The sequence below is a fragment of the Amblyomma mixtum genome, chromosome 7 (assembly GCF_055824585.1).
Source record: "Amblyomma mixtum isolate Tamu chromosome 7, ASM5582458v1, whole genome shotgun sequence".
Classification (NCBI taxonomy): Eukaryota; Metazoa; Arthropoda; class Arachnida; order Ixodida; family Ixodidae; genus Amblyomma; species Amblyomma mixtum.
The window spans coordinates 82423137-82447076 of NC_143018.1; positions in this window are offsets into that span (position 1 = coordinate 82423137).

The window sequence follows — 23940 nt, forward strand, 5'->3', positions numbered from 1 at the left end:
GCCAGTAGATAATTTTACTCGCCAAACGCAGCAAGCTTACGTACGCAGCGGTCACTGCGCTGCGAATGATGTAAAAAGCGCAACTACGGCCCCTTCTGTTTGCTGGGAACAAGTTTCGCTTCTTTTAATGTTGGTAATGGCCGCGCATGCGCAGAAGTTGCTAGCCGAAACCGGTAAACACTAACATAAACACCGTAACGATGTCCTATAACCGTCTAGCGTTATCCCAATCTAGTCGCAGACTATATGTTCTAGTCCGCTACTTATTCAAGCCCATGCTGGCTGTTGTCACCCCTATTATCGGTCAGAAGATACGGCCAGTGATCAATACCAAACCGTTGGGGAGGAAAATAGCTTCTTCTTTTCAACCGTTGGGAGTTTCTCTGTTTCTAATCTCTCCTAACTGTGTATATGAGCTGATCTATTATTTTTGTTGCACAACCCTTTAACGCATGTAATCTTTCCAGGCTACTATAATGTGCGCAGAACATGTTCTGTGCGCCGAATAAGGCGTAGCGCACGAGAAAAATACTCAACCGAAAAGATTTTCGTGTTTTGAACCACTTGCGCACAAGAAAGTACCTCAGGCGCACAATCTCGAATCGATAAAGCCAAGTGTCGAAGTCCGAGAAAAAGCCAGAACGAAAGACTAAACGTCGAAATAGAGCTTGAATGGCACCCGTACACGGATCTAAATATGTCTGCGGTACAGTGCAGCGCAAACGCAAAACGCTGGGTCCCGAGAGTTGTTTGCCCAGTGTCAGTGGAGCGGTGCCGTCCTTAGTCACGAGTCGTTAGCAATTCAAAGGCAACTTGGCGCACAAGTTTTTCGGTTGCTTTATTGTCGCACCACCCTTCCTCCTCTCTTCTCAGGGGGAGCTGAACAGAGCGTGAGCCAATCAGGAGCCGAGTTAAAAAACTTGTTCCCACGTAAGGCGGTTCTAAACTTGATGACAGCGTTTTGTAGTCGGGCGCTGGCCAATTACGATCGCCAGGCGTTCCATTTTTTTTCTTAATCATTCTTACGACTCTCCTTTTAGTCACTCGCCTATCATATCACTGCACGATGAGTATATTTGTTGCTATCTGTCAGTCCTTACGTCACACGTTCTCACGGCAGGTCCTTATGTCACGAGCCTGCAGTGGCCAATCGCAGACGAGCAAAATATCAAATAAAGAATTAGAGCTAGGCCCCCTCAGAAGTTCCTTGCTTTGTGAATCCGGTCACCGGTTGCCAGTGACAACTGCAGCATGCACAGCACACATTTAGCGGAGACTACAGTATCGAGACTCTCCAAGAGTGAGGTCAAGTTCCTAGAATGACCTGAGCCGTCCGCAAGATGAAAGCAACGCACTATATAGCATAGAGAAAAATGAAAGCCGAGAAAGTCTTAGATCGAGCTCGATCTTTCCGATCTGCTGCATTTCAGGCCTTGGTTTCAAGAATAATTTGCTGTAACAGGCCGGAATAACCGAGTCCACGCACTTTTACTTTTCCAGCAGAACTTCTTGAATAAGCAGCTCGAACGGCGATAAGCACAAGAGACAAGGAAACGGACAACACAGCGCTGTGTAGTCCGTTTCCTTGTCTCATGTGTTTGTCGTCGTTCGCGCTCTTTATTCGAGATGCTTAACCAACTAGCCCGCCAAAACGTAGTTCTAGCACAAAACGAAGAACTGTGTGATGTCTGCAAATTAACTCTACGCTCTAAATGAAAACCAAATAAACAGAGCGAGGACATGTGCTGTGTCCCCCTCTTGTACGAATAGGGGATGTGACGTACGAGAACGTCCACTTGAAAGAATTCGTATGGAGTACAGTAGCATAGTCCTACAATTGGCATCGAGGTACTGCATCCGAATAAGGTTTAGGAAACGCTGGTTGGGATCTCAAAGCTGCAGCTTATATGCACCAGGTAAAATGAATAAAAATATGTTTGATAGAATCTAAACTATCCTACTTGTGTGCATGACGCGGACGAACAACACTGAAGAACCAAGTTAGAAAGACTGATTGAGCCACGAATAAAACATGCGCTCCTTCAACGAAAAAGCTGTTGCCGGATGTAGTGCAGTACTTGGCCGCTATCTATTGAATGTATCTGCCAACTAGCCTGTGACCTTGAGCTTATCAAGACAGTGGCCACACCTGTGGCAGTGCGGACGGCACCACCAATCTCTGGATGCGAAACAGTTGCCGTTGAAATCTTAACTGGCAGCGTTTCACGGACGAACCTAACTCAGTGAGGCTAGCCTATCTGTGCTGTTTGAGAGGCTATCAGGCATTCAGTTGGGTGTGATATAACTGAGCGAGGTTGTGAGCACTGATGAGGCACATGAATTGTTAAATAACGAGCACGCGTTATGCTAGCGGGGTCTGCCACTCGAGAGAGAAAGCGGAGTGGGATCGTTGAATAATACAGACATAGCTGGCCACGTCGACGAATGCTTCAGCGTTAACGACAGGGTAGAAGCCATCGTAATCAAGCACAATAAAAGGTGCAAGCTGAAAGGGGAGAAGCGTTATGCACCGATATCAAGTCACGATGACGAGATGATCGCAATGTTTACGAAAATGATAAATTGCCAATGAATAGAGAAAAAACACAGCGCGCAATATACTTCGGTGCCTTCAAATTGCAGGTGATCAAGCGGTGGTGAGCTGTAGACATCCCTAATTGCAGTAAGTGCGGTATTGATTCAAGGCAAAAAAAGAGGACAACTGTGAGTAGAGTTTGCGTAAAGAAATAAGTCATGAAAAGAACAGCGTTCTTCATTGCGCACGGTACTATTTATGAAATGTACGACACTTACTTCAGCTGGTATAGACAGCCTAATACGGCTCCAAGCCTGGGAAAAATTAATGCCTTTGAGCGCTTGCTACGCTAACTTTTAAACGTAATCGCGCCGAGCGACACGCAAAAACTTAATTACAATAGTCTACCACAACCAATGCGCCCGAGGAACGCATACTTCCGCCATCTTTCTTCATGCATAAAAGCAAACAACTTCGTCTGAAACAACTTCGTATCAAGCATCAGATGGCTTATTCATAACTTGCAGCCATATTGGGCATTTCCACGGCATTTTCTTTGATAAGAACGTTATTTCGCACGCACTTCGATCGACATTCTCGCTTTGTGCTTGCGAGTGAGTTTGCGGCTACTTTCCCCTATTTGTGAAATAAAAACAGTGCCCCTTTAAGGAAGATACTTAAATAATATATTTTGAAACAAATGAACATATTTTGTATTATGAGCAGTGTTGTGGTCAAGGAGAATCTTTGACCAGCTCCAATGCGTTATCGCCTAAGTGATGCACATAAAAAGGCATTAAATCCCGCCATGTAACACTAACTAAAGAATTATGACATTGATCACATCCTTACAATAAGCCTTTATTTCAATTTCTGGTGCGCGCGCACCACGCGCGCAATTGCAGGGACACTAATTTTGAACACTATCCGTCGCTACCATCAGGTGGGGTCTGGCTATTTAAAAAAAAGCGCGGAGAAAAGTGTCAGTTCTTCACCATTTGCACCCACTGTGGGGCAGGATGACTCAAATATGAATTATTTTTTCACATTGTTGACAGCGAACTGACACTAAAAGGAGTCCAGTGTATACATCGTTGCACATAAGTCGCACAACGCACATATAGAAGATAGGTTATTCACGTTATCAAGCTCAGCTTAGAAGAATAGGAAGATGAATGAGTGTAAGAAATAGTGTACGGAGATAACCTCGCTATAATGTCTGGGCTTCTAGTTGGCGGGTATTTCTGCAGTAGTGACAGCGAGCAGTTTGCGTGTGACTGCAATTTTTTTAGAGCTTTAGCTCCTATTAGATTGTTCCGTAACCATCCCGTGATCTTTTTAGAGCGCAGCTCTTAGGCGCCCGTTCCTGCGTTTCGCGGCGTCGCCATCGCCGTTGTCCATTGTAACCAGCAGTGGACACCCTTCAAGCTGCGAAAGCAGTGGAGCGCGAGCTTGGAAAGGAGGAAGTAAAAGCACAACTTCCTCCCCTCCTTTGCAACCGGTGCGCTAGTGGGGGGGCGCTGCTGTGCATACCAACCGTGACGTCACACAGTAGCGGTAGACCGAGCGCGCGCGCGTCGGCGGTGGCAGCTATACCGCCGCTCTTTACAGACAGGGATCGCATGGTGACCTACAGAGAAATTACACAACACTATCGTTTCCAACGAGCTAGACTTCCTCCAGCGGATAGATCCTTGTCCTGTCCAGACACCAAGCCATCAACTGGCGCCGGTTACAAACTTACACCTTTCCAAACCCGGCCCTCTGGAGTCTTATGTACCCAGGGCAATTTTCAGACAAATGCGCAAACTGCGAACTTAGGGCCACCTTGGACCACATACTATGGGAATGTCATCATGCTCCCCGGGAGGGACGAGGCATAAACACAAAAGATCAATGGGAGACCTTACTACTGAGCTACGACCCGGCGACTCCGTTACAACTCGTCCGACTGGCCGAAGCCGCCGCCGAGAGTCAAGACCTTTCGGCCGTCGTCTAGGCGGGTAGCCCTCTGGCTACCCTCTTTCTGTTGGACAATAAAAGTTTTCCTATCCTATCCTATCCTATACCGCCGCTCGTTCGCCAGACGTCTGGTTGCAGTCGAGTGAGTGAGACGCAAGGCTCCGAAGCGGCGCAGTGATTCCGCGCCAAGCGGTCCGGGAAAGCGGCAGTGGGTTGATCACAAGGCTTTCGCCAAGCACACTTTAGACTTTCCAAAGTGTCTTCGGTATTTTGTTGAGGAAAGGAAATGCGCAGTATCTGTCTCCCACAGCTGCGAAACCAATAGAGCGGGGGCTTGGAAAGCAAAGGGTAAAATATGTAAATTGGTTTTTGAGCAAAGGGAATGCGCAGTATCCGTCTCACACATCAAGGTGGACACCTGAACCAGAGGGGAGGCGCATAACTGCCCTCTTGGAACAGTGGACACCTTAATCGTGCTTTGGGATACGTGGCGGTAGTGACAGATGTGCACTGCAGGCTTTGGCATTGACAGCGTTGTGCTAGAAACGCTGCATCCTCCCAGGGTGGGAGGGTGGGTAGGAACTTTAATGTAGATAGAAAGAAAAGCGGGAATTTCTTACCACTTCTGCGGGAGAATATCCCGTTCCTCTCGCTCGTAACGGCTCCCACAGCTGTGACAACCTCGCGAAATACTTGCGCAGACCTCGTCTTTGAGAACCAGGCATTGGTGCAGCAAGTCGAGCATATATCCATCTATTTCTTCGTCCACTAAGCTCCCTTCATGACAATAAAGAACTGTTAGTGGAGTGTTTCCTGAAGAAGGAATATGTGTGAAAAATAACAAGCTGTCTCTAATTGTACATACATGTCTTGCTGGAATTCTTTGCCTCACTCTATCAAAAAGCTGAAACAGCTGATGAGCTGCGCTGAAATTTCGCATTAGGAAGTAACGTAATCGTCGAGAATTTTTTATTATTATTACAAACTCTGGCGCCAATTCTCCCTTCAGTTGCGTTCACAGCGGGCGGAGGCACAATAACGAGGTAATGAGGCCGCTGACGCGGCTGCCCGAGCGCTTACTCACCGGGCTCCTCATCCCAGCTCTTCTGGCTCGGAGACTAACCAGCCGCTGCTGCGATTCAGGGAAATATTAACACATTATAGCGACAACCACCGCCTTTTCCCGGCCCCTGCAAAAGGGCTGAGTAAGACGGAGGAGCGAACTTTAAGGCGCCTGCAGACAGGTACTCTACTCTGTCCTGCAATAATAAAACATTACGATCCTAACACGGATGGGCGATGCCCACACTGTGGGGAGACCTGTGATATCTTCCACATGGTGTGGGCATGTACTCAAAATCCCCACCTCCCCCCTTCCCCTACCCCTTCCAGAGAGGCATGGGAGACTGCCCTCCTCAACTGCTCCTCGCTTGAGTCCCAAAGGGCTCTGGTGAAACGGGCGAGAGACGGGGCCTCGTCGTGCGGTGTCCCGGACTAGGGACGCCGACCATGTAGCGGGGCCACTCTGTGGCTCCCAAACTCTTTTTTACAATATAAAAGTTTTCACCACCACCACAATAACGGCGTCAGCGAGGTTTCTCAATTTAGCCGGGACGGAACTGACCAACGCTTTCTTCCCTGTGGACTAACTGTGAGGGACATGATTTCGACCCACCTGCTGAAGACCGACCCCACTGCGCCGTGGTTTGTTGAAATGCACAGACATTGCCAGTAAAAAAACCTTTGCGCACCAGTTTCGTACCGCCGCCCAGTACGGTGACCAAGTGATCGATGTCAGCATAACGAGAAAATGAAGCTTCATCCACAAGCAATACCTCTTCCGCCTCTGAGTGTTCAAAGATGGCCTGTTGGCTCGGCTACACTTTTTGCTGGAGACTCCACTGCTCACTCTTTTTTCCTCTTTTCTAATTATGGTCTTTTTGTTCTCTTCAAGGCGAGCCTGTTGGCTGCGATCCTCATTTCTGAGCGCTGCTTTTCTGCCTTTAATGCTTTGCTGCGTAGGCCGGGGTTCATGGTGCACTAGCTCTAAATTCACTCCCTAAGCGGCCGTCATTCTTTCGCCTCGAGTGCGCGGCGTTCCTGTTCTACTCATCCTATGCCGTCGCTTCGGCGCGACGCATGGTGTCCACCTATTTTTCAGAGCGCTGCTCTTTGGCGCCCGTTTCGTGGCGTCGCCGTCGCCGTTGTCCGTTGTAACCAGCAGTGGACACCTTAGTCGCGCTTTAAGCTGCGAAACCAATAGAGCGGGAGCCTGTAAAGCAGAGGAAAGGCGCATAACTGCCCTCTTGGAACAGTGGACACCTGAATCGTGCTTCAAGCTACGTGGTGGTAGTGACAGTTGTGTTTGCTGCGTGCGTTGGCATCGACAACGTTATGCCATTTTGAGGAAAAGAAGTGCGCATAACTGGCTCCCTGGGTCAACGGGCGCCTGAGCAACACCGCCTGAGTCGCGCTTATACGTACGTGGGGGGATGGAAGACAGGTGTGGGCTGCATGCATTAGCGCTGACAACGGTGAGCGAACTCTCACGACCAACGATTAACTGCCACCTGCCAGGTTGGAAGGGTAGGTGGGAACTTTAAAGTATATATAGAGACAAGCAGTATTTTGTTACCACTTATGCGGGAGAACATCCCGTCCCTCTCGCTCGTATCGCCTCCCACGGCTGTGACAGCCTCGCGAAATTCTTGCGCAGACCTCAAGAACCAGTCATTGGTGTAGCAAGTCGAGCATATATCCATCTATTTCTCCGACCACAAAGCTCCCTTCATGACAATAAAGAACAGTTAGTGGAGTGTTTCCTGAAGAAGGAATATGTGTGAAAAATAAAAAGCTGTCTGTAATTGTACATACATGACTTGCTGGAATTCTTTGCCTCAATGTATCAAAAAGCTGAAACAGCTGATGAGCTGCGCTGAAATTTCGCATTAGGAAGTAACGTAATCGTCGGGAATTTTTTTTCATTATTACAAACTCTCGCCCCAATTCTCCCTTCAGTTGCGTTCACAGCGGGCGGAGACACAATAACAGCGTCATCGGAGGTTTCTCAATTTAGCTGGGACAGAACTGACCAACGCTTTCTTCCCCCGTGGACTAACTCTCAGAGACATAATTGCGACCCACCCGCTGAAGACCCACCGCACTGCGCCGTGGTTCGTTGAAATGCACTGACATTGCCAGTAGAAAAACCTTTGCGCGCCAGTTTCGTACCGCCGCCCAGTACGGCGTCAAAGTGATCGATGTCAGCATAACGAGAAAATGAAGCTTCATCCACCAGTAATACCTCTTCCGCATCTGAGTGTTCAAGGATGTCCTGTAGGTTAGGCTACACTCCCTGTTGGAGACTCCACCGTTATCTTCCATTCCTTTTTCACTGCTTGCCTGTTGGCTGCGTTTCTGCCTTTAATGCGTTGCTGCGTAGCCCGGGGTTCATGGTGCACTAGCTCTGAATTCACACCCTAAGCAGCCGTCATTCTTTCCCCACGAGTGCGCGGCGTTCCTGTTATACTCATCCTCTGCCGTCGCTCCGGCGCGACGCATGATGTTCACCTATTAAGGCGGAAGCCTTTAATGCCTCATCGTTGTAAGCAGGAGCTGTCGACAGAAATGTCACGCTTTTCAATTGGTCGAAACGGTCGTGACGTCACAGTGCGCGAAATTCAAACGGGGCCAATTGTACTTTGGCTACTAACCATTCAACCAATTAAAGGGATCGTATAGTGATGCTCTAATTAAGTTTGACTGAGTTTAGTTAATTGCTTACTTAACCAATTAGTCTAATTAACCTTTCTAGTCAGACCAGATAAATAAATAAAACCGAGTGAGAAATTGGCCAAGCTTGAGAGTCGAACCCCGGTCTCCGGAGTGCGAGACAAGCACGCTACCACTCCGCCATGCCAGCTCGATGGTTTGGAATGAACAAAGGTGCGTCTAGTGAATACGGTGTCTTCGTTCACTCCCATCTTGAACGGCGCTCGAAATGCAACGCCGCTACAGACGCCCGCCACCACCGGCAACGCCGCCGGCCAACACCCAAACGCCTGCAGCCACCACTGTCCTGTCAGACCAACGACCCCGCGGCCGTCCACCACCGCCGACTAAAAGACGACCACTTCCTCGCCTGCCTGCAGAGGACTACAAAATCATCTTCCGACCGCAAAGTACCGTCGACCTCAACGCAGTCGGCCCGGCCAAATTGGCGATGGCCATCTACAACGCCGCCAAGATCGACGGCCGCCTTGCAATCACCGCCGACCAAGTCCGCATCCACCCCACAAACAACACTGTCACCATCAGCACACCGGACAAAGAACGGGCGTTCCTGTATGCTAAAATACAAACTTTAACCATTGACTCCAATGCCATCCGGGTAGCCACGTACGCCGCAGCCCCCGATGACTCCGTTGGAGGAATCATATACGAGGGGGTACCCAAAAGAAACCGGACTTATTTTTGTTTGAACTTATTTGTTCACATTTTAAGCACAGACCTTCAATCTCCTTCAAAGTGTTCCCCACTTGCAATGATACGCTTGTCGAATCTTTCATTCCATTTTTCAAAACATTGTTTAAATTCTTCCTTTGTGATGCTTGACAGTGCCTCCGTCGTTTTTTTCTTCACCTCAGAAATATCAGCGAAACGCTTTCCATTCACCTATTTTTTCATTCTAGGAAACAAAGAAAGTAGCACGGGGCAAGGTCGGGAGAGTATGAGGGTTGAGGAATAGGGGCATGCCATTTTTGGTCCAAAATTGTCGTAGAGACAGGGCTGTGTGAGCATGGGCATTTCCATGAGGGAAAAGCCAGTCACCCGACCGCCACAAATCTGGCCGCTTCCACCGCACACTGTTGCCCAATCTTTTCAAAACATCCAAGTAGAAAGCCTGCCTAACTGTCTGGCCCTGCGGAACAAATTATTAATGGACGACTCCTCTCACGTCGAAAAAACAAATCAGCATTGTTTTGAGGTTTGGTTTCACCTGACGAGCTTTCTTGAGACGAGGTGAATTTGAAGTTTTCCATTGGCATGATTGTTGCTTCGATTCAGGATTCGATTCAGGAACACTTGAGTGGTCCCCATAGCATCGTCCTTGTACGTCTTTCTTAATATTTCAAGAGTTTCCATTAAACTTTTTCAGAGCAAAAATCAGAATTTCACCGGCGCACGCTGTTCACGAAAATCAGCCATTGCAAAAACGACATTCACACAAAACAGTCGTTACTCTAATACTCTGCCTAAACTAGTCTGACCTCCTTCAACGACGGCACTCGACTTACTGACTATGGAATGTTCGTTCTATGCGCTCCTAGTGGCAAAACGCGGTACCACAGAAGCTTTGCCGACCAAAAAATTTAGTCCGGTTTCTTTTGGGTACCCCCTCGTCCAGAGCCTACAGTCACGAGACCGACGCTGAGATCCTCGCTGAGCTCCAAGCTCGAAACCCCGATCTCCCCGTAGTCGCCGCACGCCGCATGGGCCGCACACGACATTTCGTGGTGACTATCGCCAATGCCAAGCTACCCCGCTACGTGAGGTATCTCGGCTTCACTTGTGAGGTGTTCCCCTACAAAAGCCGTCCGGAGGCATGCTTCAACTGCCGGAAGCTAGGCCACAGGGCGGATGTGTGCCCCCACCCGCGACAACCAACCTGACGACGCTGTGGCGCAGCCCATGACCCTCCTCCAGCTGGCCAACCGCCCACGTGCCAAGCCTCATGTATCGTCTGCAAAGGCGCCCGCCCTACAGGCAGCAGAAGCTGCAAATACCGGTTCACGTCCTCCACCCGGCCCAAGTCTTCCCCGTCGGTCACTCACACCGATACCGGCTCCAACTCGGCAAACCCCGGACGCCAGTCCCGGTCCCGAGACCGCAAACGCGGCGACCACAACCTACTGCGGGACGGCTCCTTCCCCCCGCTTGGCAGCGACGGCAGCGACAGCCCTTCGAGCCGCACTCGCAGCCGTTCCACATCCGCCTCACGCAGCTCTCGGGCCAGCTCTCAAGCCCGGCCGGAGACCAAAGCAGCCAAACAAGTTGGATGGAAGACTCCTGCACAAGTCACCGCTTCTCCACCAGATTCACAGGTAAGGGAGCTGGCAGACATGGTCAAGGAACTACAGCTACAATTGGCCAAAGCAAACGCTAAAATTCATAGCCTAGAATCAGCACAGGCAAACCCCAAATTGCAACCGCAGCAGGTGGCTCACGCTCCCACATCCGACCCTGTAGGGGATCCACGCATGGACACTGAGCAGCCTAAGCGCACGAAGCGTAAAGCACCTCCCCCCCTCCTCACAAGCAGACATAGATGTCAAATTCGAGGCAGCTGACGCGCGAATGGCCCAACTCGAGGGCGCCCTCCTTCGACTCGCCCCTACCATTGACCGTCTAGTAGAAAGCTGCGCCACAATGGCAGCCAACATCAAAACCCTTCATGCCAGACTCGATACCCTCACGAATCCCCCGACATCAGTAACCCCCTTGAAGTCGACAACCCCTCCTAACTACCCAGCACCCATTATTGTCGCCACATCGGAGAGTGCAACCGCGCGCTCACGTGCAGGCGGCATTCTTAAATCACCCGTCGCGCTATCACAGCGCCCCGAACCCTACGGGAAACGCGATCGCTAGCTCCCCCTTCACAGTTTGGCAATGGAACTGCAGGGGCTTCAAGGCGAAGCGGCGAGCCTTGGAGCACACCCTGCAGGCCCAGCCGCACACCCCCCACATCGTCGCACTTCAGGAAGCATACATGGACACGAAACTTACCAGCTACGCCGCATATATGACCAACAAACGACACCAGACCACCGACCCAACACCGCCATCCTGTTCCACCGAAATTTAGCAGCTAATCATATAGACCTTAGTTACCCCGAGGTTCCGTACACTTTCGTACAGGTCCTACCGAACAGTCGCTCACAAGCCCCGCTCCACATCCTCAACGTCTACAGCCCCCCTAGCGACAAAAGCACACGAGTGGCAACCCTCGTTCGTAAGGCCTGCGCGACTGCACAAACAGGGATGCTACTCTTCCTAGGTGACTTCAACGCGCCGCATACCGAGTGGGGCTACCCCCGCAAAGCATGCGGTCGTAAGGGAGCCAAAGTGTGGGAGACAGCCCAAACACTGGGCCTGACACTACTCCTAGACCCCGACAGGCCTACTCGCATTGGAAACAGTGTCACACAGAACAGCTGCCCCGATCTCACTTTCGCCCGCAACATCCCAGACGCACGCTGGGAAAACCTCGGCATGAACATAGGTAGCGACCACTATGTTCTCAACACAACCTACCTTCACGGCTACACACAGCAAAGCCCCCAACCAAACAATCAGGCACACTAACTGGGACGCCTTCCGATACGTGCGCGCCAAACGCACTTCGGCCCCCATAGACGTCCTGGACGCATGGACAAACTCGCTTCTCGAAGACACCGCCAATGCCATCTCCACGACTACCCAGAACGAGGATGGCCCCTCTCCCGACGCCAAACTCATACACATGTGGGAGGCCCAGCGCAGTCTTAGGGCTCGCCGGCTCCGCCAAAAACACAATCGACCCCTCAAGCTCCGTCTCGTTCGCCTCGAGCGAGAGATCGAAGCTTACTCCGTCAAACTGAGTCAGGAGCAATGGCATCAAACCTGCGACCGTCTTAACGGCCAGTTAGGATGCAAAAACTCGTGGTTCTTGCTAAGACATCTACTGGACCCAACTCACACCAAATCCACATCTGACAAGAACCTCACCCGTGTCATACACACTTTTCAGGGAACAAATGAGGAACTCCTCGCTACCCTGAAAGACAAATACATCAATACTTCCACTGAAATTCCCATCCGTTCAGGATACACGGGTGCTCAGAACACCAACATGGACGCCGACATCACGGCAGGAGAAGTCAGCGCCGCCCTCAACCAGATTAAAACAACCACGGCCGCTGGCGACGACCACATAACCAACAAGATGCTTCGTAACCTCGAAGATCAGTCCGTCGAGGCACTCACGGACCTCTTCAGCCAACACTGGCATGAGGCTCGCCTTCCAGACACTTGGAAGCATGCCAAAGTGATTTTCATACCTAAGCCAGGCAAACGACTCGAGCTGGGCAACCTTCGGCCCATCTCGCTCACGTCCTGCGTGGGAAAGGTCATGGAACACGTCATACTCAATAGACTCCACACTCACGTAGACCAAGAGGACCTTTTTCCCCCCACTATGATCGGCTTCAGAACCGGCCTCTCCACTCAAGACATTATGTGGCACTCGCAGTTACAACTACATCGCCGACTTTCTTCATAACCGTACAGCAGAACTTCACATTGCAGACCTACACAGCGAGAAGATCATACTAGGCACGCGAGGAACACCACAAGGAGCAGTCCCATCTCCGTTCCTTTTCAACACTACAATGAGAGGCCTCCCTCCGCTCCTGGAAGAGATACCTCACATTAAACACTCAATATATGCCGATATATGCCTTGCAATAGCCTTGCAAGGGAACAGCAGTTTGCAATTGGTAGCGAGGTGCTAGAAGTAGTAAGAGAATATGTCTACTTAGGGCAGGTAGTGACCGCAGATCCGGATCATGAGAGGGAAATATCTAGAAGAATAAGAATGGGGTGGAGCGCGTATGGCAGGTTCTCTCAGGTCATGAATGGTAGCTTACCAATATCCATGAAGAGAAAAGTATATAACAGCTGTATCGTACCGGTACTCACCTATGGGGCAGAAACGTGGAGGCTAACAAAGAGGGTTCAGCTTAGGTTAAGAACAATGCCGCGAGCTATGGAAAGGAAAATGATAGGTGTAACGTTAAGAGATCGGAAGAGGGCGGAGTGGGTGAGGGATCAAACGCGGGTTAATGACATCCTAGTTGAAATCAAGAGGAAGAAGTGGGCTTGGGCAGGGCATGTAATGCGAAGGCAAGATAACCGCTGGTCCTTAAGGGTAACGGAGTGGATTCCAAGAGAAAGCAAACGTAGCAGGGGACGGCAGAAAGTTAGGTGGGCGGATGAGATTAAGAAGTTTGCGGGGATACAGTGGCGGCAACTAGCAAAGGACAGGGTTAATTGGAGAGACATGGGAGAGGCCTTTGCCCTGCAGTGGGTGTAGTCAGACTGATGATGATGATGATATGCCGATGGCATTACCCTATGGACCAACTCTGGCTCTGACGGGGAAATCCAAAACTCCCTCCAAACAGCAATCGATAAAGTACACTCCTTTGTACAGGCGAACGGGCTCACATGCTCCTCCACGAAGTCCGAATTACTAGTCATCAGGGACAGACGAGCTCGCCTGCCCGTCCCCGACCCGCAAGAACCTATTGTGCTTCAAGTCGACACACATCCCATACCTCCGGTCCGCACCATCCGCGTTCTGGGTATGTTAATACAGAACAACACGCAAAACTCGGAGGCCATTCAGCGCCTCCGCACCACAGCCAATCAGATCAACGGCCTTATCCGCCGCATCAGCACCCGCCGCAGAGGTATGAAGGAGGATGACCTCTGTCGGCTCACGCAAGCTTTCCTCTTTAGCAGGATAGCCTACTCCTACCCCTACTATCACCTCCGCCGGAAGGACGAGGAAGCTGTGAACTGCATTATACGTTCAGTGTACAAAGCGGCACTGGGGCTACCTCAGTACGCCAGCACACAGCACCTCCTCCAACTCGGCATCTACAACACGCTCACAGAACTCATAAGAGGCACACAAGACCGCCCAAATCCACCGCCTCTCCCGCACTAAACACGGGCGGCTCATACTTGACCGTCTCAACATCAACCCCATAGGCGACGTCCACCCCACGACGCCCATTCCGATAGGGGTCTATAGCCGCCTAGTTATAAAACCAATCCCCAAAAACATGCTACCTGGCCGCCATGATACGCGCCGTCAGCTGAAAGCCCAAGCACTAGATGCCATATACCTTGCCGACGAACACGCAATATACGTAGATGCTGCACGGCAAAGTGCAAATACATACGTGGCTTGTGCAACCACGCCACAGTCTACTCTCGTGACCGCCGCTACAGTAGTAGCCCACTCTCCGACAGCGGCAGAAGAAACCGCCATCGTGCTGGCCATCGCTGACCCACGTACGCGCACAGTCCTCAGCGACTCCAAAAGAGCAATACAAAATTACTCGGCAGGTTTTATCTGCCACCCGCTGCACGCATCCTTCGCGGCTGCACTCCCGACCATAAGATCAACCTGGTCTGGGTACCCGCCCACGCGGGAAACTCTGGAAACGAAGGGGTCGACCGACTAGCCCGAGGACTAACCAACCGGGCAGCCGGTCCCACGGACCCAGACGCTCTTGCCGAGGCTCCCCAGACCTTTGCCGAAATTACCAACATCTACAGAGAGATGAGACGCCAGTTCCCCCCTCCACACCCCGACTTGAATCGAGCGCAAGCCACCTTGCTCCGCAGGTTGCAGACACACTCTATCCTTCGCCATTCTAAGGATAGAGTGGCAGACGAGGAATATGACCCCGTCTGCCAAAATTGTTCCCAGGGAGAAATCGCCACCCAAGCTCACATCCTCTGGGCTTGTGCGGGAAATCCGCCCCCTCGAACCTTACTGCCAGCTCCCTCCGAAGACGGATGGAACCAACTCCTCAGAAGGCCAGACAAGAGCATCCAACTGGCACTCATTTCGTGGGCCCAGGAAGTCGCCCCCACCTGGGGGCCACACCAAGCCCACCTGCCGTAAATCCCGCCAATCTATGGCAATAAAGTTGTTTCTCTCTCTCTCTCTTCACTCCCATCTTCCTCCCTTCCCGTTACGGCCAGGTTTAGGTGTCCACCGAGATATGAGAGACAAATACATTTCCTTCCCTCAAAAACCAATTTACCGACGAGCAAGGCGTATTTGTCCGCGTTTCAGATTGGTCCGAATTTTCGTGACGTCACCACGCGCGAATTTTGACGGGTGTCCACCGAAATATGTGAGACAGTTACTGCGCAACTTCCTTTCCTCAAATACAATTTTCGACTAGTGTCTACTGAGATATGTGAGACAGTTAATGCGTAATTTCCTTTCCTTTAATACAATTTTCATTTTCTTCATTATGGCCCCTCTTTCTTCTTTCACTCACACTTCCTCTCTTCCTGTACCGTGCGGCTCGGGTGTCCACCGAGACGACAGAGAATTACAGCCCATTTCCTTTCGTTAAAAACCGTTGCGTTCAAAGGGCAACGCATCGCGCCGGACGGGTGGTGGCATTCCGTGGACTCCCTGGCTGCGCTACAACACGCTGTCGCGTTCCACTCCTGAAGGCGAAGCTTAAGCGCCATTAATTGGCAGTTAATTAATGCACCAACAAAATGTGAAGTGAACAATCGCGTAGCAGAATGCAGCACTCATGTTTCCCCTTTCACCACTTTAGCCGCTAATGTTCCTCGTAATTTTTTTCAGAGCGCTGCTCTTTGGCGCCCGTTTCGCGGCGTCGCCGTCGCCGTTGTCCGCTGTAACCAGCAGTGGACACCTTAGTCGCGCTATAAGCTGCGAAACCAATAGAGCGGGAGCCTGGAAAGCAGAGGAAAGGCGCATAATTGCCCTCTTGGAACAGTGGACACCTCAATCGTGCTAGAAGCTACGTGGTAGTAGTGACAGTTGTGTGCTGCGTGCGTTGGCATCTACAACGTTAAGCCATTTTGAGGAAAGAAGTGCGCATAACTGGCTCCCTGGGTCAACGGGCGCCTGAGTCGCGCTTATACGTACGTGGGGGGATGGAAGAGAGGTGTGAGCTACGTGCATTAGCGCTGACAACGGTGAGCGAACTCTCGCGACCAACCATTAACTGCCACCTGCCAGGGTGGAAGGGTAGGTGGGAGCTTTAATGTACATATAGAGACAAGCAGGTATTTGTTACCACTTATGCGGGAGAACATCCCGTTCCTCTCGCCTGTAACGCCTCCCACGGCTGTGACAGCCCAACACCACCTAGTTCGTCTAGGTGGTGTTGGACAGCCTCGCGAAATACTTGCGCAGACCTCAAGAACCAGGCATTGGTGCAGCAAGTCGAGCATTTATCCATCTATTTCTCCGACCACAAAGCCTCCTTCATGACAATAAAGAACTGTTAGTGGAATGTTTCTTGAAGAAGGAAAATGTGGGGAAAATAACAAGTTGTCTGTAATTGTGCACACATGTCTTGCTCTAATTCTCTGCCTCAATCTATCGAAAAGCTGAAACAGCTGAAGCGCTGCGCTCAAATTTCGCATTAGGAAATAAAATAATTTTCGGATTTTTTTTTTAGGGTACACGAAGACATAGTATAAACAACAGATAATGTAGTGCTTCACACCAACAATCCAACGAAAATAATGTCCCCGCGACGGCTTCTCGGTGCTATATGCCTTAGCGAGCACGCTGTTAGCTCGTTAGGAAACGTTTAACAGGCGGCGCGTCTCGACGGTCCAGGCCCATCGAGGAGATAAGGCTGATTCGAGGAGATAAGGCTGATTCTTTCCTTACGCTGGCGATACTCCCGAACGTAAGCGACGTTCATCTGGTGACGGTGCCTGTTTCGACTGAGTAGCCTAGGGGCTTCGCCTTCGCCCTTCTTCCGCTTCTTGTATAGTTCACGAGCACGCCGAATCACGGCTCCTGATTTCGCCCGATGCGGAAGTCCAATGTCTGCCAGGCGAAGGAGAGGCACGTCCCGGGAGACTGCCATCGTTCTGGATGTGCAGGCCCAATACACGGAGGGTGCAGACCTCAGGTGCCGGGTCACCATTCAGTTCAATGGCAATGGGGGAGCGGGGGCAGCGGTGGTTCTTAGGACGGATGAGGAGCAGTTCGGACTTCTCTGGGGAGCAAGACAGTCCTATGGTCCGTGCGTGATTTTGGGTGAGGGTGGCTGCTTCCTGTAAGGTGTTCTCTATTTCGCCGTCACTGCCGTGGGTGGTCCACAGGGTGATATCGTCGGCATAAAGAGTGTGCTTCATTTTGGAAATAGTTGCCAATTTTCGGGCGAGGGGGATGAGGGTAGTGTTAAACAGAAAGGGTGAGAGGACGGACCCTTGAGGGGTGCCGATGCTCTGAAGCGTGTAGGAGGGGGAAGTCAGAGGACTGGGAGACCCTGCTGCGCTCGGAGGACCCGGCCGTGCAGACCATCGCCACCGGCCGTGCTGCCAGTGTTATGGACCTCAGGAACATAAACACTTGAGTGCAGTGGGGTCGTGCGGGGACCCTGGGGCGTGCCCCGAATTCCTGTTGAAACAAAGTTTTTCTCTCTCTCTCTCTCCCGCGAGACTTCCTGTCTGAGCTGCTGTCATGTGATCTTGATGCAACGCTACCGCCAGCAAAGACGCCCAACCGGCTAACGAACCTATAGTAAACTAGTTCACTATGAACGAACCATTAACAGCCTAGCCCCGCGTGGCTTCCAGTCTAGGCCGCGGGAAGACAACACGGCCACAGGGACCGGAGAAAGCCGTCGTGCTGCGTTGTGATTGCGGCTTTTTCAGGGCCTACTGTAAACCCTTGCTTATACTGGGCTCACTATTAAAGCTTTTCGTTGCGAAATAACATCTGAGAAGGAAAGGACAGGTCGCAAATGCTGACAGTGTCTTCCCTGCCTATGAGAGGACCACAATGGGGCACATGAAGGGCTCTTTGGGCGTTGACCGAAGAGTGCTAAGCCTTTGCGACCAGGGAGGGCACGGGAAAATGTTGCTGCACTATCAGTGTGAAAACACTACTTCAGTAGCAAAGCTGAGAAACCCGATGCATGTGTGCAGCCTCAATCTATGAATTTTGGCGGAGCGCCAGCGGCAGAGGCCTTGCGCAGCTGGTCCGTCAACGCGCAGAACCGGCCTCCCCTCCTCCCTCCCCCCTTCCTGCCTGCGCGCAGCTGCCGATAGCTGCTCACGATAAAATCTTACATGCAGTTGCCTTTGAGGCTGTGTTGCCTCAACTGTTCTCGCACACCCTACTCGGTTTAAATCGTTAAAACCCTACCATTTATTTTTGCAATGATGGGGTTGTTAAGGGGTTAAATGAGTAAAGATTTTAGTAACTGTGCAAAGAGACAGACCATATTAATGGTTTAAAGATTTATTACAATTAGGAATTGAGCTGTAGGTGAAATCGACCTCTGCACGTAAGTTATGCAGCCAGCCGGACACAAAATGAGATGATAATTGTCACCGTCAGGCACTTCATTAACTATAAGACATAATGAAGTTTTAGCCGCTGCGGCTAGCGTGAATATTTATGAAAACATAGAGGCGGTCCCATTAGCCTACTCAACTTGGAAGAATTGTTTTCGAGCACACGAGTTTCAAAATATTGGCCCCCTAGTTTGTACTGATTTCGCGTAATCGCGCATGTAAGGCAGTGGCAGTCGACGCAGAACTAATTTCTACTGTGACGCAGCTGTTGGGCCGGACGTTCCTGTTTCCGTTGCCAAAGTAAAAGAGAAACAGTTTTCAGCTTCACCGGTCGCTGCCGTTGGGAGACGAAACGCGGCGTCACACCGTTAGGAGTTTCGCACCAATCGTCACCGCCTTGCATGCGCAAGTACGCGGATCGAGCTGATGATTAGCTCACGAATATCCCGGAACAGACGCGTGCAAGAATTCTGCCACATGGAATTGAACAGGAGTATGGCTGTATCTTACTTTCCAAGCAGAAACGACGTATATCAATAAAATAGATATAGTATTCGTAACTGCATATGCTGCAAAGCACGGTTACCCCCAAACACTTTTGTCTCATTCTGATTAAACTAAAAGGCACCACTGTGGGAATACACTACGTATATTTCCTCATTAAAATCATTTGCGGTTCTCTTAAGCCGCATCTGCGGGAGGAAGGTGTGTTGAACCACCATCTTTGGGGCGAAAAACCACGCTTACACGAAGCATAGAAGGGTGGGAACACGACGCAACAACCAGTCCCACTTTTCACCTTGTTGAACCACCGTGCTTCAAGAGTTGTACCAGTAGGGCTCGAGCAAATGAATCTTCTATCATCATCATCATCGTCGACATGAGTGCCACGTCATGGATGGAGGCTCAACCCTCTCCTTCTCTCGGCTTTCTTTCGGCGAAAGCAAGCCTATGAATTTCAAGACTTCGTATTATATTAAGCTGGTACTGGCATTCCTAGGCAGTAATGTGGCGTGGCAGACACCGCAGCCATAAGCGAAGTAGTACGATCCCTGTGTTTTCACCGTTCGCAAAATGTTTTCAAAAAATTACGTGCAACCTACCCATCCTGGTTATTTTTCTGAAGCGTTTACCTGCGCTTACTGGTCGCATTGCTTAATTCAATTCATTGTTTTACTTCCTTTTTTTTAACCCCAGGATAGCAACAGTTAACCAAGGCCCTTTGGCGCGGTCCACTTGGTCCCTGTTCCAAGGCGGAGTCGCTGGACGTCCCCGAACGTCCGGCGCAACTGAACCCGGGCCAAGACGTTCCGGTTCGGCAGCAGAGACGGTCGTCACGCTCGCGGCAACCGAGTCTTCCACAAGAACGCCATGAACCGCACCATGCTGCCCTTCTCGGTGGAGAAGGCGACGCCGGTGGCGGTCACCGCCAACGCGGCGGTACCATCGGCCACCACCAAGACCCCAGCCCCGCCCTCAACGCCAGTCGTGGCGAACACCGTCGGGGACCAGGACGCCGAGACGGGAGACGCCGAGAAGACTTCGGCGCCCTCGGAGAAAATATGGGCGGCGCTCAGAACGTTCGGAACCTGGAAGGCCACTGTGCTGGGAAGTGGGCACCCGGGATTCTTCTCGACCTCTACGGACAGCACGGTAAGAGCAGACGTGTGCGAGGCTGGTCTCTATTTATGTTGCTTAACTTTTACGCAGTAGAAGCCTAGGTAAACGACACAAAGAAAGTTGCTGTTTTTCCGAAGGCTGAAACCTATGGGACAAATCTGGTGACATAGGATTCCTTAAAACGCTTCTTCCGTTGTTGTTATTGCAACTGCTGTTGCCCAAGAGTACGTGCCCACACTTTTATTTACTTATTTATTTAATTACTTATTGTACCCTCAGGGCCCGAAGGCATTACAGAGGGGAGTGGGGATACATAAAAAATTCAACCTAATCAGCAGCAACAAGGTGAGAAAACAAATAGAAACCAGGAATACATGACAAAGATCACAGAAGAGCTGGGTGGCTTAAGGCTCCCTAATGAAGAATAAAGGGTTATTCTTGTTGTTCTTCTTCGGCTATCGAAAGCTAAAACTTAGTGGTTGATTCCCTAGGCAATCATGAAGGTCGACAGATGGTATTATTAGAGCATAGGTGCAGAGGAAAATTTCGTCCGCTTTTTTTTTTTTTTTACATAGCACTCACCTCCGACAGCCGTGCTTGCTGAGCGCAAAAAAAAATGCTTTGTTTCAGTAATTTGCGGCACTTACTGAACGGAAACCGTCGTCGTCTCTTACGATTTTCTTCGTTCAACGTGCACTGGAGTGATTCGCTGAAAATATTTATGTATTCAAGGCGAGCATGTCATTCAGCCGAACATCCCGTTTCAGTAATGGTTAGCAGGTCTCCTTTTTTTAAAACTGCTTCCCTCATTATGCCAGTAAACTATGAGAGGGGGGTGGGGGGTGAAAAGAGAAAGCGGCTACCCAGCACACAGGCTGGGTAAAGGGGAAATAAATGTCAGGAAAATAGGGAACTGACTTAAAAAGGAGGGCTACGAACGAAGTAAGGACTTTGCGTACGCCGAGGTCATAGCTTATCGCATAGGCCCGACACCTTTAAAAACAGAACAGCGCCTGGCAGGTTTTCAAAGCCAACTATTGATGCTGCAGCCACTGTTTGAGAACCTTGAGCTGTGTCAGCCAGCGAGAGTCAAGATGGCGGAGTGGTCAGGATTGCAAATCACCTGCTGTAAGAAAGAAAATGAAGTTCTTAAAGGTATCATGAGGCCACTAAATCAACACGGCAGAAAAACTACCGAAGATCTCCTTTAAGCAAGAAAGCATGGGCCTTTCAACCGTCAGGTTCTCGCACTTTAGTTTGCTTAGAGTAAAGAAACGCAAACGCTCAATTGCCGCCCATACTTACGAACGCGGAAGAAAGTTTTATCAGTCATAGAAGTGAAAATTCAAAATTTACTGGCACCTTACATTAAAAGAAAAGTTTCAAAAGCAGAGCTTCTACAACGTGTAGCAAGCTATCTGATCAGCATTTTAAACAACCAATGACTAAAGCACGTGTGTACGCGCATAGGACCTTACAACTTCGACGAGAAAGGCAGCATGTAATTTACTCTCACCTTGCATCATTCCTAAAGTCAAATGTCTTTTTTACAGATTATCAGCATGGATTTCGTAAGTCATTTTCCTGTGAAGCCCAACTCTTATCGTTTACGCATGATCTGAATTCCATCCTTGACTGGGGTTCCATTGTCGATTGTATATTCCTAGATTTTTCAAAAAGCGTTTGACAAGGTTTCACATCAACTGCTTTTTTTTCAAACTAAGCAAACTTAATCTTGATACTAACGTTCTTGCATGGTTGCATTCTTTTCTTACTTCTCGTTCCCAATTTGTCACAGTAAATAACACTAGCTCCTTCACTTCGCCAGTCGAATCAGGCGTAGCACAAGGCTCTGTGTTGGGGCCTTTGCTTTTCCTAATATGTATCAACGACTTGCCTATTAGCTTATGTTCATCGATTAACCTTTTTGCAGATATACTGCGTCATATAGCGCGAAATTAACAGTGACGCTGATGTAACTCTTCTTCAGTCCGATATCGATCATGTTCTTTACTGGGCTAACACCTGGAACATGGAACTAAACCCTAAGAAATGCAAGCACATGCGTGTTTCTCGTTGTTACACTTCACTGCCCTCGTATCATCTTAATAACAGTAGCATCGAATCTGTGTCTTCTTAGAAATATCTAGGCGTATTTATTTGTTCTAATCTCTCTTGGAACACGCATGTAGATTATATAACTAACAACGCTAATCGCATACTGGGCTATTTACGCCGCAATTTTTACCTTGCTTCTAGTTCTGTAAAATTACTTCTTTATAAATCGTTAGTTCGTACTAAACTGGAATATGCTGCATCTGTTTGGGACCCCAGTCAAGAGACGCTCATCTATCAACTGGAATCCGTCCAGAACCGGGCGGCTCGTTTCATTCTTTCAAATTATGATCGCAACTCCAGCGTCACGACTATGAAAACAAGCTTGTCACTACCCCTTCTGTCACAACGTAGGAAAATATACCGTCTTTGCCTGTTCCATAAGATTTATTACGACAATCCCATTCTTAAGAGTAAAATGATATTGCCACCCTTTTACATTTCACATCGCATTGATCATCGTCATAAGGTTGGTATTCCTTCACGCCAAACCAACCATTATCACAATTCAGTCATTCCAAGTACGTCAGTAAGCTGGAATCACCTTCCCAGATCTATCGTCGAAATTTCTGATAATTCTACGTTTAAATCTGCTTTAACCAACCTGCTGCTGTCATAAACTCAAGAATCCTTAACACTGTCATCTTTTTTTTTTACTGTTGTTCCACTTGTTTTATACGCGCACATGTTACTGCCTTTTGAACTTGATTTCTCTTGTCGTTTTTGTATTTCTTGTATGCTGTTGCTTTTTGTTGTTGTTTTTATTCTGCGATATGCGCTGTTAATTTTTTGAATGTTTTGACGTAACCTGTTTGTTCGTTTTTTCTGTGAGCTTCATTTATGTGTAATTTTAAGTGTATTTACAGCTGTATTTTTGTTTCACTTTGGTGTGTAACCCACTCCCCTCTGTAATGCCCTCTGGCCCTGAGGGTAATGAAATAAATAAGTAAATAAATACTGCTGATTTCAACTGATACAGCGTCACACGAGACGCCAAAATGGTGCCCATGGAAAGCTTGCACTCTTTACGGTCATTTCTCTAAACTCGTCACTTCAGTATGTATAGCTCCTTGGTCTATTTTTCTCAACCAAAAAGATATGGTAGTGGTATGGTGTGTATTCCTATGGGTGTTCTGCGTTTGATTAATTAATTTAGACACACTGCACGCCATGAAACATGCTGGGTTTTGTTAACCTGTGCCAAAATACTAGTATGCTCGTGATTTTCACTTATCTTGATTATAACGTGCCCTCCATGGCCGTGGAAGGAACGCACAATATCGTGCTCGGCATCGGAACAGCTTCGGCACTGAGCTGCCTCGACAGTGATCTATGAGCTCTATGAGTTTACCATATCCCAAAAAGCTGCAGCGGTGTTTGTAAACCACTGCTTTAGTGGATTGCCCGTGTTATACGCATGCGCTGGTGTCGCGTTTTAAATTCTCGTGCAGAAAGTATTACATTTGATTCTACGCTAGCACCTGTCCAGCAACGAAGTCTATTATAGACGCAGGGCCTCGCATCTGGCAGCTTCACATCGCCGCCATGCCATGCAG